Source organism: Oncorhynchus kisutch, linkage group LG17, assembly GCF_002021735.2.
Source record: "Oncorhynchus kisutch isolate 150728-3 linkage group LG17, Okis_V2, whole genome shotgun sequence".
NCBI classification, from domain to species: domain Eukaryota; kingdom Metazoa; phylum Chordata; class Actinopteri; order Salmoniformes; family Salmonidae; genus Oncorhynchus; species Oncorhynchus kisutch.
Window position 1 is genome coordinate 25,452,721 of NC_034190.2, and position 18,218 is coordinate 25,470,938.

At 44.5% G+C, this 18,218-nt stretch overlaps 1 pseudogene; it reads left to right on the forward strand.

The window, feature by feature from the left end:
- LOC109908654 (intelectin-like) overlaps window positions 1-18,218 on the forward strand; it is a 59,738-nt pseudogene continuing 41,520 nt past the window's right edge.

The window sequence follows — 18,218 nt, forward strand, 5'->3', positions numbered from 1 at the left end:
ATGGCCAAGGTGGAGAAAAGGGACCTCCAAGTAGTCTTCCTCGACCTCGCCAATGCATTTGGCTCTGTGCCCCATGAACTCCTGTGGTCTGCCTTCAGATTTTTCCACATACCGGACAACATCACAACCCTGGTGAAGTCGTACTTCCAGGATCTGCAGTTCTGCTTCACCATCTCAGAGTTCACCACCTCATGGCAGTGCCTGAATGTAGGTATAATGGCGGGATATACCATTTCTCTGTTGGCATTCATAATGGCAATGGAGGTTATCATCAGATCCTCAAAATGGGTTGCTGGTGGACAGCGAGTCGACTCTGGTTTCCGCCTCCCTCCACTCAGAGCCTACATGGACGACATTACAACATTGACCACCACTGTCCCATGCACCAGGAGACTGCTCAGAAAACTTGAGGAGAACATCAGCTGGGCCCGTATGAAGATTAAACCATCCAAGTCATGCAGCATCTCGATTGTGAAGGGAGTACTCTCTGACCTGAAATTCTTCATCGGAGATGACCAAATCACAACAGTGTCTGAGCAGCCGGTAAAAAGCCTTGGAAGGTGGTATGATGCAAACCCGAAGGACAAAGACCAGGTGCAACAGCTGCGCAAAGACATCAGTAGTAGCCTACAGTCCATCGACAACACCCAGCTACCTGGAAAGTTAAAGGCCTGGTGTCTGCAGTTTGGTCTCCTACCCCGTGTGTTGTGGCCCCTAGCAGTGTATGAGGTTCCAATCTCAACAGTGGAGAAGATGGAAAGAGGAGTCACAGGCTACTTAAAGAAGTGGCTCGGAGTTCCACGATGCCTTACCACCATAGGCCTCTATGGAGATGGTGTCCTCAAGCTGCCCCTCACCAGTCTAACAGAGGAATTCAAGTGTGCAAAAACCAGGCTGCAGATGACACTGAATGAATCTCGAGACCCAGTGGTGAGCAACAACGCGCAGACCTTGGCAACTGGGCGCAAATGGAGGCCAGGAAAAGCAGTCCAGGAGGCAACAGCAGCCCTCAGACATGCTGACATTGTGGGTCATGTTCAGCAAGGGAGAGGAGGCCTTGGGCTAACTAGCCGTGCTGCTTGGAGTAAGGCCACTGCACCAGAACGGCGGAAGATGGTAGTGCAGGAAGTACGCCATCAGGAGGAGGCTGCAAGGTGGGCCAAGGCAGTCTCTCTTGCCAAACAGGGACAGTGGACTCGATGGGACAGTGTGGAGAAGATGAAGATCAGCTGGAAGGGTCTGTGGGCCATGGAAGCGAGGCGGTTGAACTTTTCCATCAGAGCAACATATGACGTCCTTGGTATTCACCAATGGTATGGGGAAGATCATGCCAGCTAACCTCAGGCACATTCTCACAGGGTGTAAAACAAGCCTCACCCAAGGACGCTACACTTGGCGTCACAACCAAGTCCTTAAAAACCTTGCGTCTGCCCTGGAGGACAAGCGAGCTGCCACCAACTCCCTACCACCCCCAGCAGCATCACACCCCTTACGGACAACCTTTGTCCTCGAAGGGGCTAAACCACCGAAGAGCGGCTCTACACCATTAGAGCGAGACCAGCTGCGCTTGGCCCGCGACTGGAAAATGCTAGCTGACATTGGCCGGCAACTTGTGTTTCCTCCGGAGATCACAACCACCACCCTAAGACCTGACATGGTGCTCTGGTCCCGTTCGCTCAAGAAGGTCTTCATCATTGAGCTCACAGTACCCTGGGAGGACTCAGTAGATGAGGCTTATGAGCGAAAACATCTGCGCTATGCCGATCTAGCTGCCGAAGCACGGCATCATGGCTGGAACACAGAAGTCCGACCAGTGGAGGTGGGCTGCAGAGGTTTTGTGGCAACATCTACAACCAGACTGCTTAGAGACTTGGGAATTAAGGGCCAGAGCCAGCGTTCGGCAATCAAAGCTGTATCGGAGGCGACAGAAGGCAGCAGTCAGTGGCTCTGGATGAAGAGGAAAGACCCCAGCTGGGCCGCGAAGTGAGAGGGCCAGGAGATATGCGGTCAACAATGCTTGACTCAGGGAGGAGGACGCCCCTGCCATGCATAGTCCCATGGGATGTTGGCTATCAACAACAAGGCAACTCCTATGAATAATTGGGAATAGGACGCAAGCGTAGGATTGATCACCCTGTTGCTGGCCGCCTTTGGGGAGGGTGTATAGTGTGAAAGGCCAAAACACCCTAGGAACCAAAGGTACACTACTGATGATGCGCTCCCCAAATTTCCCCAGGCTCACTGTTCATGAACTCTTGGAAGTGCTTGCACAAAAGATAGTAACATCTCCTCCTGTGTTCTTGGAATCTGTCACATGCGTCGAATACAACACCTTACCGTGAAATGTTTACTTACGAGCCCTTAACCAACAATGCAGTTTTAAGAAAAATAAGAGATATGCAAATATTTTCCAATTAAACTAAAGTAAAAAGAAATTAAGAAAATCAATAAAAATAAAGAGGCTACAAATAGGGGGTACCAGTACCGAGTCAATGTGCGAGGGTACAGGTTAGTCAAGTTAATTGAGGTATATGTACATGTAGGTAGGGGTAAAGTGACTATGCATAGATAAAAAACAGCGAGTAGCAGCAGTGTAAAAAAACAAAGGGTCAATGCAAATAGTCCAGGTAGTCATTTGATTAACTGTGCAGCAGTCTTATGGCTTAGGGGTAGAAGCTGTTAATTAAGGAGCCTTTTGGACCTAGAGTTGATGCTCCAGTACCACTTGCCGTTTCGTGTGGTAGCAGAGAGAACAGTCTATAACTAGGGTGGCTGGAGTCTTTGACACTGTCTGGTATAGAGGCCCAGGATGGGAGGAAGCATTGCCCCAGTGATGTACTGGGCCATACGCACTACCCTCTGTTGCACCTTGCGGTTGGATGCCGAGCAGTTGCCATACCAGGCGGTGATGCAACCAGCCAGGATGCTCTCGATGGTGCAGCTGTAGAACTTTTTGAGGATCTGAGGACCCATGCCAAATCTTATCAGTCTCTTGAGGGGGAATAGGGGTTGTTTTGCCCTCTTCTCAACTGTTTGTGTGATCGGACCATGATAGTTTGTTGGTGATGTGGACACCAAGGAATTTGAAGCTCTCGACCTGCTCCACTACAGCCCTGTCGATGTAGTCCACGATCAGCTCCTTTGTCTTGATCACGTTGAGGGAGAGGTTGTTGTCTCTGCACCACACTGCCAGGTCTCTGGCCTCCTCCCTATAGGCTGTTTTGTTGGTGATCAGGCCTACCACTGTTGTGTCGTCGGGAAACTTAATGATGGTGTTGGATATGTGCTTGCCCACGAACTATGGTGTTGAACCCTGAGCTGTAGTCAATGAACAGCATTCTCACGGAGGTGTTCCTTTTGTGCAGGTGCGAAAGGGCAGTGTGGAGTGCAATAGAGATTGCTTCATCTGTGGATTTGTTGGGGTGGTATGCAAATTGGAGTGGGTCTAGGGTTTCTGGGATGACGGTGTTGATGTGAGCCATGACCAGCCTTTCAAAGCACTTCATGGCTACAGACATGAGTGATACGGGTCAGGTGGTTTAGGCTGGTTACCTTGGTGTTCTTGGGCACAGGGACTATGGTGGTCTGCTTGAAATATGTAGGTATTACCAACTCGGTCAGGAACAGGTTGAAAATGTCAGTGAAGACACTTGCCAGTTGGTCAGCGCAGGCTCAGAGTACACGTCCTGGTAATCCATCTGTTTAAACATCTAACTCACATCAGCTATGGAGAGCGTGGTCACACTGTTACAGCAACAGCTGGTGTTCTCATGCATGCTTCAATGTTGCTGTTTTTACTGAGGAGTGGCTTCCATCTGGCCACAACCATAAAGGCCTGATTGGTGGAGTGCTGCAGAGATGGCTGTCCTTCTGGAAGGTTCTCCCATCTCCACAGAGGAACTTTCGAGCTCTGTCAGAGTGACCATTGAGTTCTTGGTCACCTCCCTGACCAAGGCCCTTCTCCCCTGATTGCTCAGTTTGGCCGGGAGGCTAGCTCTAGGAAGAGTATTGGTGGTTTCAAACTTCTTCCATTTAATAATGTTGGAGACCACTGTGTTTCTGGGGACCTTCAATGCTGCAGAAATTTGTTGGTACCCTTCCCCAGATCTGTGTCTCTGAGCTCTACAGACAATTCCTTCGACCTCATGGCTTAGTTTTTGCTTTGTCATGACCTTTCAATTGTGGGACCATATATAGACAGGTGTGTGCCTTTCCAAATCATGTCCAATTAATTGAATTTATCACAAGTGGACTCGAAATCAAGTTATAGAAACATGTCAGCGATGATCAATTTGAAACAGAATGCACCTGATGTCAATTTCGAGTCTCATATCAAAGGGTCTGAATACTTATGAAAAGAAGGTATTTCTGTTTTCACTTTGTCATTATGGGGTATTGTATGTAGATTAATGAGCGAAAACAATTATTTAATCCATTTTAGAATAAGGCGGTAACTTTAACAAAATGTGGAAAAAATCAAGGGGTCTGAATACTTCTTGAGGTAGTCACCTGGAATGCTTTTCCAACAGTCTTGAAGGAGTTCCCACATATGCTGAACACTTGTTGGCTGCTTTTCCTTCATTCTGTGGTCCAACTCATCCCAAACCATCTCAATTGGATTAAGGTTGGGTGATTGGAGGCCAGGTCATCTGATGCAGCACTCCATCACTCTCCTTCTTGGTCAAATAGATGTGTTTTGGGTCAGTGCAAACATGATGAGATGGCGTATTGTTGCTGTGGTAGCCATGCTGGTTAACCATGCTGGTTAAGTGTAACTTGAATTCTAAATAAATCACAGACAGTGTCACTTGAAAAGCACCCCACACTATCACACCCGCTCCTCCATGCTTCACGGTGGGAACCACTCATCCGATCACCTACTCTGCATCTCACAAAGACACGGCGGTTGAAACCAAAAATCTCACATCAGACCAAAGGACAGATTTCCACCGGTCTAATGTCCATTGCTCATGTTTCTTGGGCCAAGCAAGTCTCTTCTTCTTCGTGGTTTCCTTTAGTAGTAGTCTCTTTGCATCAATTTGACCAAGAAGGACTGATTTACGCAGTCTCCTCTGAACAGTTGATGTTGAGATGTCTGTGAAACATTTATTTGAGCTGGTTGAGAGAATGCCAAGAGTGTGCAAAGCTGTCATCAAAGCAAAGGGTGGCTACTTTAAAGAATCTCAATTATAAAATATATTTTGATTTGTTTAACACTTTTTTGGTTACTACATGATTCCATATGTGTTATTTCATAGTCTTGATGTCTTCATTGTAGAAAATTGTAAATATATTATAGTGCTGTGCTATTCTCCATCTGATGTGTTTATTGGAGTGAAGTAAGTTACACTTCTTCTAAAAATGAATTATTACCCCACGTCCCAACAATCCACACAGTCAAGGAAAATGATATGGTATTTGATTAGTTCATCAGTAGACTTATCCACCAGCCAGATACAAATTAGTCTGGCGAAACAATGCTTAGGTCAACCAATATTTGCCCATTATACAACGGGTGTGTCTAATCCTGAATGCTAATTGGTTGAAACCGCCTTCCAGCCGGTGTCTATTCCACAAGATACTACCGACAAATTCTATGGTGTTAAAATGCCTAGTTACTTTGTTCCATCTGTCTGCGCAGTCCACTGTCTTATCAGCCCAGCAAGGCAATTTATTAACTTGATCGACTCTATAAAAAGCATGTAGACATAGTCTAAAAGACAAACGTTTTGTTTTCAACAGCGGAGATTTGCATAAACCTTGCTGTCTGTCTCCGACATTTGCAACATTGTTTCAATATTCAAATTTGACCTTCAGTTGTCGCATAGTAATGAACTTGTCGGGATGAGACAGGCAGCGTTTCTCAGCCAGTCGAAATCATGAATCGGCATCATTTTTATGGATATATACAAAGAAATATTGATAGAAAACATGTAAAACAAAACAAAGTTCAGCTAGTTTGCAGTCTTTTGAGCTTCAGTTTGAAGTGATTGTGTTAGCTCTGTGGTTGGCTAGCTTCTCTGAACAACAGCGTCATGATGAGAGACCACATTTTCTATGCCAGGCGAAATCGCTTATCCTTAGCTCATTGCGACTTGTATGCTCTAGTCGGCTGGCCCTCGCTACATATTCGTCGCCAGACCCACTGACTCCAGGTCATCTACAAGTCCATGCTAGGTAAAGCTCCGCCTTATCTCAGTTCACTGGTCACGATGGCAACACCCATCCGTAGCACTCGCTCCAGCAGGTGTATCTCACTGATCATCCCTAAAGCCAACACCTCATTTGGCCGCCTTTCGTTCCAGTACTCTGCTGCCTGTGACTGGAACGAATTGCAAAAATCGCTGAAGTTGGAGACTTTTATCTCCCTCACCAACTTCAAACATCTGCTATCTGAGCAGCTAACCGATCGCTGCAGCTGTACATAGTCTATTGGTAAATAGCCTACCCATTTTCACCTACCTCATCCCCATACTGTTTTTATTTATTTACTTTTCTGCTCTTTTGCACACCAATATCTCTACCTGTACATGACCATCTGATCATTTATCACTCCAGTGTTAATCTGCAAAATTGTAATTATTCGCCTACCTCCTCATGCCTTTTTGCACACAATGTATATAGACTCCCCTTTTTTTCCTACTGTGTTATTGACTTGTTAATTGTTTACTCTATGTGTAACTCTGTGTTGTCTGTTCACACTGCTATGCTTTATCTTGGCCAGGTCGCAGTTGCAAATGAGAACTTGTTCTCAACTAGCCTACCTGGTTAAATAAAGGTGAAATAAAAATAAAATTGTTACGGATGTATCCAAATAAATGTCACTAGAAAACAGCTTAAACAAATGCATCTTCTTTGTTGTTATTCTGGCAGCACTGTTTGATGTGACTGTAAGTTAGCCATAGTTGGCTAGCTAGCAAGCAAGGGATAAGACCGACTGAGTTGAGTCTGGCAACCAAACCGATAGAAGAAACGACCAGCCGGCTTGTGTAGCAACCCTAGATTTGCGTCCGGACTGTATCTTGTGGAAGGATGAAATACTATGAATTAATTCATCAAAATAACATTTTTAATGACAATGTGTAAATCATTATTTAGATATGTTGGTAACCCGTTGTATAAAAGTTATTATGCCCTCGAAGCCAAACACTGGCTTCTCGGGCATTATCACTCAATTATGTCCTTTTACTATTGCAAAATATTCAAGATAATATAACATTTTGCAATTGTACATGAATGTACAGTATCTTCTGCAAATATTGGTTGATCTAAGCATTGTTTCATCAGGCTAATGTGGGTCATCTGGCTGGTGGAGAAGTCTACTGATAACCTAATCAAATACCATATAATTCTGGGTGACATGTCATACACATCAGATAGGCCTCTGCGCTTCAGCAAACAATGGAAAATAGGAGGGGTGCTCAACAATAATGTAGTATAGAAAAAATACCCACACACGGATGAATGTGCAGGTAGACATTTATTGTCATTGATCTTGCCATGGAGGCAGGAATGATTAACAAACGTCTGACCTAGAACACTGTGGTGTGATCATTTAGGTGAACCTGATAAGTACATCCCATATTAAACTAAGCTGTAGCCCATGTGTTTGCCTTGTTTTAATCTTCCTACATGATAATGCCAACTAAATAAAATATTTTTAAAGACCCTCTCATCGCTGAGGCACCAACATTGTAAATGAAACCCAAACTGGAGTGAAGCTGAAAAAGTAAGTTACACCTCTTCTAAAAACGAATTCTTGCCCCACCTCCCAATAATCCACACTGCCAGAAAACGAGTAAATAAGACTAGAACACAGAGGGATTGACCAGTAAAGCAACACGGAGTATGGCTGATTAAACTGCATGTATTCCTCAATGTTAAATGGATCATTCTTCACCTCGATCCTTCAGCTTCACCACACACAGGCACAGTGAACCCCAAAGGACATCGATAAATTGAGAAGGTGGCTGATGGCAGCCAAGCACACAACACACATGCACACACACAACTCCAATATCTTGTTATTTACCCTTATTTTACCAGTTAAGTTGACTGAGAACACATTCCCGTTTATAGTGCAGTTCAATAAAAGTTAAGAAAATATTTACCAAATAAACTAAAGTAAAAAATAATAAAAAGTAACACAATAACATAACAATGATGAGGCTATATAAAGGGGGTACCGGTACCGAGTCAGTGTGCTGGGGTACAGGTTAGAGGTCATTTGTGCATGTAGGTAGGGGTGACTGTGCATAGATAATAAACAGCGAATAGCAGCAGTGTACAAAACAAATGGAGGGGGGGTCAATTTAATAGTCCGGTGGCCATTTTATGAATTGTTCAGCAGTCTTATGGCTTGGCGGTAGAAGCTGTTAAGGAGCCTTTTGGTCCTAGACTTGACGCTCCGGTAACACTTGCCATGTGGTAGCAGAGAAAACAGTCTATGACTTGGGTGACTGGAGTCTCTAAAAATGTTATGGGGTTTCCTCTGACACCACCTATTTTATAGGTTCTATATTACAGGAAGCTTGGACCCAGTGATGTACTGGGCCGTACGCACTACCCTCTGTAGCACCTTATGGTCAGATGCCGAGCAGTTGCTATACCAGGCTTTGATGCAACCGGTCAGGATGCTTTCGATTTGAGCAGCTGTAGAACTTTTTGAGGATCTGGGGACCCATGCCAAATCTTTTCAGTTTCCTGAGGGGGAAAATGTTTTGTCATGCCCTATTCACGACTGTCTTGATGTGTTTGGACCATGATAGATCGTTGGTGATGTGGACACCAAGGAACTTGAAGCTCTCGACCCGCTTCACTACAGCCCATTGATGTTAATGGGGGCCTGTTGGGCCTGCCTTTTCCTGTAGTCCATGATCAGGTCCTTTGTCTTGCTCATTGAGAGAGAGGTTGTTGTCCTGGCACCACACCGCCACGTCTCTGACCTCCTCCCTATAGACGTAGACGTATTGTTGCCTACCCTTACTACCTGGGGGCAGCCCGTCATTATGTCCAGGATCCAGTTGCAGAGGGAGGTGTTTAGTCCCAGGGTCCTTAGCTTAGTGATGAGCTTCGTGGGCACTATGGTGTTGAATGCTGAGCTGTAGTCAATAAACAGCATTCTCACACAGGTGTTCCTTTTGTCCAGGTGGGAAAGGGCAGTGTGGAGTGTGATTGAGATTGCGTCATCTGTGGATCTGTTGGGGCGGTATGCAAATTGGAGTGGGTCTAGGGTATCCGTGTGCATGCTGTTGATGTGAGCAATGACAAGCCTTTCAAAGCACTTCATGGCTACCGACGTGAGTGCTATGAGGCGGTAATCATTTAGACAGGTTACCTTAGCTTCCTTGGGCACAGGGACTCTGGTGGTCTGCTTAAAATATATACAGTTGAAGTCCGAAGTTTACATACACTTAGGTTAAAACTCATTTTTCAAACATTCCAGAAGTTAACAAACTATAGTTTTGGCAAGTTTGTTCGGACATCTACTTTGTGTAAGTAATTTTTCCAACAATTGTTTACAGACAGATTATTTAACTTATAATTCACTGCATCACAATTCCAGTGGGTCAGAAGTTTACATACACTGAGTTGACCGTGCCTTTAAACAGCTTGGAAAATTCCAGAAAATTATGTCATGGCTTTCAAAGTTTCTGATAGGCTAATTGACATCATTTGAGTCAATTGGAGGTGTACCTGTAGATGTATTTCAACGTCTACCTTCAAACTCAGTGCCTCTTTGCGTGACATCATGGGAAAATCTAAAGAAATCTGCCAATACCTCAGAAATAAATTGTAGACCTCCACAAGTCTGGTTCATCCTTGGGAACATTTTTCAAACACCTGAAGGCACCACGTTCATCTGTACAAACGATAGTACGCCAGTATAAACACCATGGGACCACGCAGCCGTCATACCGCTCAGGAAGGAGATGCGTTCTGTCTCCTAGTGATGAACGTACTTTGGTGCGAAAAGTGCAAATCAATCCCAGAACAACAGCAAAAAACCTTGTGAAGATGCTGGAGGAAACAGGTACAAAAGTATCTATATCCACAGTAAAACAAGTCCTATATCGACATAACCTGAAAGGCCGCTCAGCAAGGAAGAAGCCCCTGCTCCAAAACCACTGCTCCAAAACCACCCTATAAAAGACAGACTATGGTTTGTAACTGCACATGGGGACAAAGGTCGTACTTTTTGGAGAAATGTCCTCTGGTCATAATGACCATTGTTATGTTTGGAGGAAAAAGGGCTCCCCCTTTGCAAGCCAAAGAACGCCATCCCAACCATGAAGCACGGGGGTGACAGTATAATGTTGTGGGGGTGCTTTGCTGCAGGAGGGACTGGTGCACTTCACAAAATAGATTGGCATCATGAGGGAGGAAAATAATGTGGATATATTGAAGCAACATCTCAAGACATTAGTCAGGAAGTTAAAGCTTGGTCGCAAATGGGTCTTCCAAATGGACAATGACCCTAAGCATACTTCCAAAGTTATGACAAAATGGCTTAAGACATCAAAGTCAAGGTATTGGAGTGGCCATCACAAAGCCCTGACCTCAATCAAATAGAACATTTGTGGGCAGACTTGAAAAAGTGTGTGCGAGCTTAGGAGGCCGACAAACCTGACTCGGTTACATCAGCTCTGTCAGCTCTGTCACCCAACTTATTGTGGGAAGCTTGTGGAAGGCTACCCAAAACGTTTGACCCAAGTTAAACCATTTAAAGGCAATGCTACCAAATTCTAATTGAGTATATATAAACTTTTGACCCACTGGGAATGTGATGAAAGAAATAAAAGCTTAAATAAATAATTCTCTCTACTATTATTCTCACATTTCACATTCTTATAATAAAGTGGTGATTCTAACTGACCTAAAACAATTAAATGTCAGGAATTGTGAAAAACTGAGTTTAAATGTATTTGGCTAAGGTGTATGTAAACTTCCAACTTCAACTGTAGGTACACACACACAAGCACACAGAGCAGCGACTCACAAGGGGACAGCCAGTACTTTAGATTGGGTCCATTAAAATATATAGTGGATAGTACCTAGATATTACCCAGTCATAAAGTTTCATGTCTTGGTTAACACATTTTTTTTAACCTTTATTTAACTAGGCAATTCAGTTAAGAACAAATTCTTAGGTACAATGACAGCCCACACTGGCCCAGTAGCTCGGTGCCGTATCAGACTCCCAATCACAGTTGGTTGTGATACAGCCTGGATTTGAACCAGGGTGCCTGTAGTGACACCTCAAGTACTGAGATGCAGTGTGTTAGACCACTGTGCCACTTGGGAAAGAGTGATGGTTGTATGGGTACATTTATGTATGTATGTGCACATGCACACCTTGACAGATAGACACACACACACACACACACACACACACACACACACACACACACACACACACACACACACACACACACACACACACACACACGTTTCAGGCTCACTGGCTCCCCATGCTGTCCTGTCTGTAAGACTGATAATAGAAGCTCTGCCCACCACTCAGGGGTCCCTCTGACCCTGCCCACCCTGCCCAGATGGCCAGCCAGTGGACGGGTATTTCCTCCATTCTGGCACCACCATTACTACGCATAGCACAGGCTCTTGTTTGTCTTGTAGTTCTGTCATCTTCCTCTCCATTGGTCCATTCTCTTTGCCCCTGTGATCCAGTAGTCTCTGATCTCAGATCTGTTGCTCTGAGTCTCTATGACCTTCTTTAAATCATTGAGTCTTTAACTATGTTCCTCATGTCCTCTACTTCCTCCTCTCTTCTTCTCCTCTCCTGCCTTTGATGAGTTTAATACAGCGGGTTAGTTCTACATTTGTCCAAGCTTTCCAGTGTATATGGGGCGGCAGGGTAGCCTAGTGGTTAGAGCGTTGGACTAGTAACGGGAAGGTTGCAAGTTCCTACCCCCGAGCTGACAAGGTACAAATCTGTCGTTCTGCCCCTGAACAGGCAGTTAACCCACTGTTCCTAGGCCGTCATTGAAAATAAGAATTTGTTCTTAACTGACTTGCCTAGATAAATAAAGGTAATATATATATATATATTGGGCTGATTCAGTTGATGGTTATTTTAAGTTTTTCAATAAACCTACAGTAGATTCACAATTTGGTGGGCACTGAAATGTGAAAGCAGTGAAAGAGCTTCAAGGGATAAGAGATTTGAATTTCATTCATTAATTTTTCATTATGTAGTAAAAATGTAATCTTGTGGGGATTGGATGGCAGATATGACTCTAGTTGATATGCCACTGTTGGCGTGGAGTTATGTGTCATCAGAGATGGCAGCGGTCGAGGCGTCCTTCAGTCTCTGATCCTGAGGCAGTCATTAAATTGAAATAACCAATGTCCTTTGAGATGAATCATTCATGATTGATTGTTGTACTTAGAATCACATTTAGATTACATTTAGTCTCCAAGCAGTTTGTCCACATGTCTGGGAAGGCTACACTGAAGGAAGGGAGTATCTGGATGGAGGGGTCATGCACAGGTGAGTAGAGTTGACCAGTCCATAATTAACCCCTGCCCTCTAGCTCCTAAGCACTTGTGCAGAGATCTGAGATCATTAGATCTCAGTACAGGTGCATCAAAGCTGGGACCGAGAGACTGAAAAACAGCTTCTATCTCAAGGCCATCAGACTGTTAAACAGCCACCACTAACATTGAGTGGCTACTGCCAACACACTGTCAATGACACTGACTCTACTCCAGCCACTTTAATAATGGGAATTGATGGGAAATGATGTAAATATATCACTAGCCACTTTAAACAATGCTACCTTATATAATGTTACTTACCCTACATTATTCATCTCATATGCATACGTAGATACTGTACTCTATATCATCGACTGCATCCTTATGTAATACATGTATCACTAGCCACTTTAACTATGCCACTTGGTTTACATACTCATCTCATATGTATATACTGTACTCGATATCACCTACTGTATCTTGCCTATGCTGCTCTGTACCATCACTCATTCATATATCCTTATGTACATATTCTTTATCCCCTTACACTGTGTATAAGACAGTAGTTTTTTGGAATTGTTAGTTAGATTACTTGTTCGTTATTACTGCATTGTCGGAACTAGAAGCACAAGCATTTCGCTACACTCGCATTAACATCTGCTAACCATGTGTATGTGACAAATACAATTTGATTTGATTCGATTTGATCTACAGGTAGTTTAGAAGTTAGAGGTGGACCAGAAACTGGAGGGTTGCCAGTTAGGATCCCAGGTCTGAGGGGAAAATCAACCCGAGGTGATTGATGTAGACGATGTGTCCCTTCTCTTCCCTCTGTCTTTCTTCACTCTTGTCCTTTATCTAATAATCTCTCTCCTTCAGGAAGATGATGGACTCAGGTCAGCTAGACTTCTATGAACACAGCACTCTGTGCACCAACACGTGTTGTAGCACCAAGTTTGACCTACTGATCAACAACACACGCTTCCCCCCTGACGGCAGCGGACTCACCACGCCCATCTCCTCACAAGGTGAGACCAGACACACCCCTCACTGAGGGCTGTAAAGATCTCAGGTTGTCTGCGGCAAAACAATTGGAAATTTTGTCAGCCAGTAATCCTATTTTCTCCCATTTTAACATTTTAAATTGGTGATATCGTACACATGTCCATTAACTTGACATTTTCATTGGGATATATACACAAGTTTGGAATACAGTATCAGTCAATAAGCATCCAGGACCAGAACCATCTGTTTTATTTTGTGTATTGAATATTGTAAGTAGTGTAGCTGACCATGTCTCTCCCCCTGTTGGACATGAAGCCTAGGTGGTGATAGGTAATGGTGGCCAGGTTGCCATGACAACAGAGGAGAGGTCAGATGTTCTGACCGGAACAGTGGAGTGGAGTTCAGGGGCTGTAGCCATGGAGACAGAGAATAAGGAAACCAGACAACATACAGTATCAGGTGAGATCTTCACCCAAACAGCTCCCACTAGTGACTTTCTACTGTAGTTACACACAACTCTGATATCAAATAGTTGCCTGGTCATTAGTCTTGTATTAATCTAAGCTTCATACCTGGGTCAGATACATGATCAAATACTTGCTGTTGGGTGCAATTGGTTTAGCTCACCAGGTAAAATGGACCCAATGGAATAATGTTAAAAGTGCTCCCTGCATGCTGGTCAAGCTAAACCAACCACATCTCAAGTATTTGAAAGTATTGACACATGTATCTAAATGAGTCCCTAATTAGGGGGAGGGGGATGAAAAAATGAAGTGGATCTCACAGGAGGCTCCTGAAAGGAAGACGGCTCATAATAATGGCTGGGACAGGGGAAATGGAATGCCATCATCCACATGGAAACCATGTGTTTGGTGTTTTGATACCATTCCACTGATTCTGCTCCAGCCATTACCTTCGGTGCCCGGGCGGTGTGTTTGGGATCATTGTCATGCTGAAAGACCCAGCCACGTTTCATCTTCAATGCCCTTGCTGATGGAAGGAGGTTTTCACTCAAAATCTCACGATACATGGCCCCATTCATTCTTTCCTTTACACGGATCAGTCGTCCTGGTCCCTTTTCAGAAAAACATCCCCAAAGCATGATGCTTCCACCCCCATGCTTCACAGTAGGTATGGTGTTCTTCGGATGCAACTCAGCATTCTTTGTCCTCCAAACACGACGAGTTGAGTTTTTACCAAAAAGTTATATTTTGGTTTCATCTGACCATATGACATTCTCCCAATCTTCTTCTAATATAACTCTTCAGATATTTTAATATCTGCTCAATTAGTCTTCTAATGAATGAATTATTCTTTACCTCACGTTAGTCTCTTTCCAAATGTCGTAAATGGTTGATTATCTGCACAAACCCAGTCTTTACTATGAATCATCCATACATCAATTGTCTTAATCATTTATTTACTAATTAACTAAATAATCACAGAAATGCATAAACAAACAAAAGTAGATATGGTAACAAGGAAATGATAGGGGAGCTTCCCTAGTGGGCTAAGCCGATATAACAGCTTGATGGACAAAGGGAAGTGGGTGTGGACTGAAAAGGGCGGGAAAGACAAAAGGAGTCATTACACAGTTGATAATTATATTAACTGAAATGCTAATCCTTTGCACATGAACGCTCACTCATTCAGGAATAATTGCAATCAATATATATCTATTTACGCCCAGTGCGTCGTCGTGATCTCTGTTGGAATCGTCCGTTTTTCTGTTGGAGAGTCAGTTCATCATCGTCTTTCTCTCTGCCTCCCTGAAGTCTTTCGTGGTTAGAATGGATACTTCAGAGTACCATTCAGAAATGTTCTCATAGAATAGTTGTTTCGGTGGTTGTTGGTCTTTGCATCCCAATTTCTAGCTGCAAACTAGTAATTTGTATCTAAAATTTGCTCTTATTCTGTAGGGATTGATAGTCTCAGAGTTGAACCATTTCCAGTTTTGTAGATGACATCGCCGAAGTTGAGGATTGGTAGGATAGTCAGTTTGTCTAGGGTAAGTTTGGCGGCGTGAGTGAAGGAGGCTTTGTTGTGAAATAGAAAGCTGATTCTAGATTTGATTTTGGATTGGAGATGTTTAATATGAGTCTGGAAGGAGAGTTTACAGTCTAGCCAGACACCTAGGTATTTGTATTTGTCCACATATTCTAGGTCAGAACCGTCCAAGGTAGTGATGCTAGTCGGGTGGGAGGGTGCGGGCAGCGAACTGTTGAAAAGCATGCATTTGGTTTTACTAGCGTTTAAGAGCAGTTGGAGGCCACAGAAGGAGTGTTGTATGGCATTGAAGCTTGTTTGGAGGTTAGTTAACACAGTGTCCAAAGAAGGGCTTTAGAGAGGCAAGAGCAGGATGGATATAGGTCTATAACAGTTTGGGTCTAGAGTGTCACCCCCTTTGAAGAGGGGGATGACCGCGGCAGCTTTCCAATCTTTAGGGATCTCGGACAATACGAAAGAGAGGTTGAACAGACTGGTAATAGGGGTTGCAACATTGGCGGCGGATTGTTTTAGAAAGAGAGGGTCCAGATTGTCTAGCCCAGCTGATTTGTACAGGTCCAGGGTTTGCATCTCTTTCAGAACATCTGTTATCTGGATTTGTTTGAAGGAGAAGCTGGGGAGGCTTGGGCAAGTAGCTGCGGGGGGGGGGGGGGGGGGTGGAGCTGTTGGCCGGGGTTGTGGTAGCCAGGAGGAAAGCATGGCCAGCCATTGAGAAATGCTTATTGAAATGTTCGATTATCATGGATTTATCGGCGGTGACCGTGTTACCTAGCCGCAGAGCAGTGGGCCGCTGAGAGGAAGTGCTCTTGTTCTCCATGGACTTTACAGTGTCCCAAATCTTTTTGGAGTTAGAGCTACAGGATGCAAATTTCTGTTTGAAAAAGCTAGCCTTTGCTTTGCGTGTATTGACTGCGTGTATTGGTTCCTGACTTTCCTGAACAGTTGCATATTTCGGGAGCTAGTCGATGCAATTGCAGTCCGCAACAGGATGTTTTTGTGCTGGTCAATGGCAATCAGGTCTGGAGTGAACCGAGGGCTATATATGTTTTTAGTTCAACTTTTTTTTAAATGGGGCATGCTTATTTAAGATGGTGAGGAAGGCACTTTAAAGAACGACCAGGCGTCCTCGACTGGCGGAATGAGGTCAATATCCTTCCAGGATACCCGGGCCAGGTCGATTAGAAAGGCCTGCTCGCAGAAGTGTTTTAGGGAGCGTTTGACAGTGATGAGGAGTGATCGTTTGACCGCGGACCCATAGAGGATGCAGGCAATGAGGCAGTGAACGCTGAGATCCTGATTGAAAACAGCAGAGGTGTAATTGGAGGGCAAGTTGGTCAGGATAATATCTATGAGGGTGCCCATGTTGGGGTTGTACCTGGTGGGTTCCTTGATGATTTGTGTGAGATTGAGGGCATCTAGCTTAGATTGTACGACTGCCGGGGTGTTAAGCATATCCCAGTTTAGGTCAACTAACAGAACAAACTTTGAAGAAAGATGAGGGGCAGTCATTTCACATATGGTGTCAAGGGCACAGCTGGGAGCTGAGGGGGGTCTATAACAGGCGGCAACAGTGAGAGACTTATTTCTGGAGAGATTCATAAAACAAATTAGAAGTTCGAACTGTTTGGGCATAGTATGACAGAACTTTGCAGGCTATCTCTGCAGTAGATTGCGACTCCTCCCCCTTTGGCAGTTCTATCTTGATGGAAAATGTTGTAGTTGGGTATGGAAATCTCAGAATTTTTGGTGGCCTTCCTAAGTCAGGATTCAGACACGGCAAGGACATCAGGGTTGGTGGAGTGTGCTAAAGCAGTTAGTATAACAAACTTAGCGAGGAGGCTTCTGATGTTAAAATGCATGAAACCAAATGAGTAGCTGCGGGGGGGGGGGGGGGGGTGGAGCTGTTGGCCGGGGTTGTGGTAGCCAGGAGGAAAGCATGGCCAGCCATTGAGAAATGCTTATTGAAATGTTCGATTATCATGGATTTATCGGCGGTGACCGTGTTACCTAGCCGCAGAGCAGTGGGCCGCTGAGAGGAAGTGCTCTTGTTCTCCATGGACTTTACAGTGTCCCAAATCTTTTTGGAGTTAGAGCTACAGGATGCAAACTTCTGTTTGAAAAAGCTAGCCTTTGCTTTGCGTGTATTGACTGCGTGTATTGGTTCCTGACTTTCCTGAACAGTTGCATATTTCGGGAGCTAGTCGATGCAATTGCAGTCCGCAACAGGATGTTTTTGTGCTGGTCAATGGCAATCAGGTCTGGAGTGAACCGAGGGCTATATATGTTTTTAGTTCAACTTTTTTTTAAATGGGGCATGCTTATTTAAGATGGTGAGGAAGGCACTTTAAAGAACGACCAGGCGTCCTCGACTGGCGGAATGAGGTCAATATCCTTCCAGGATACCCGGGCCAGGTCGATTAGAAAGGCCTGCTCGCAGAAGTGTTTTAGGGAGCGTTTGACAGTGATGAGGAGTGATCGTTTGACCGCGGACCCATAGAGGATGCAGGCAATGAGGCAGTGAACGCTGAGATCCTGATTGAAAACAGCAGAGGTGTAATTGGAGGGCAAGTTGGTCAGGATAATATCTATGAGGGTGCCCATGTTGGGGTTGTACCTGGTGGGTTCCTTGATGATTTGTGTGAGATTGAGGGCATCTAGCTTAGATTGTACGACTGCCGGGGTGTTAAGCATATCCCAGTTTAGGTCAACTA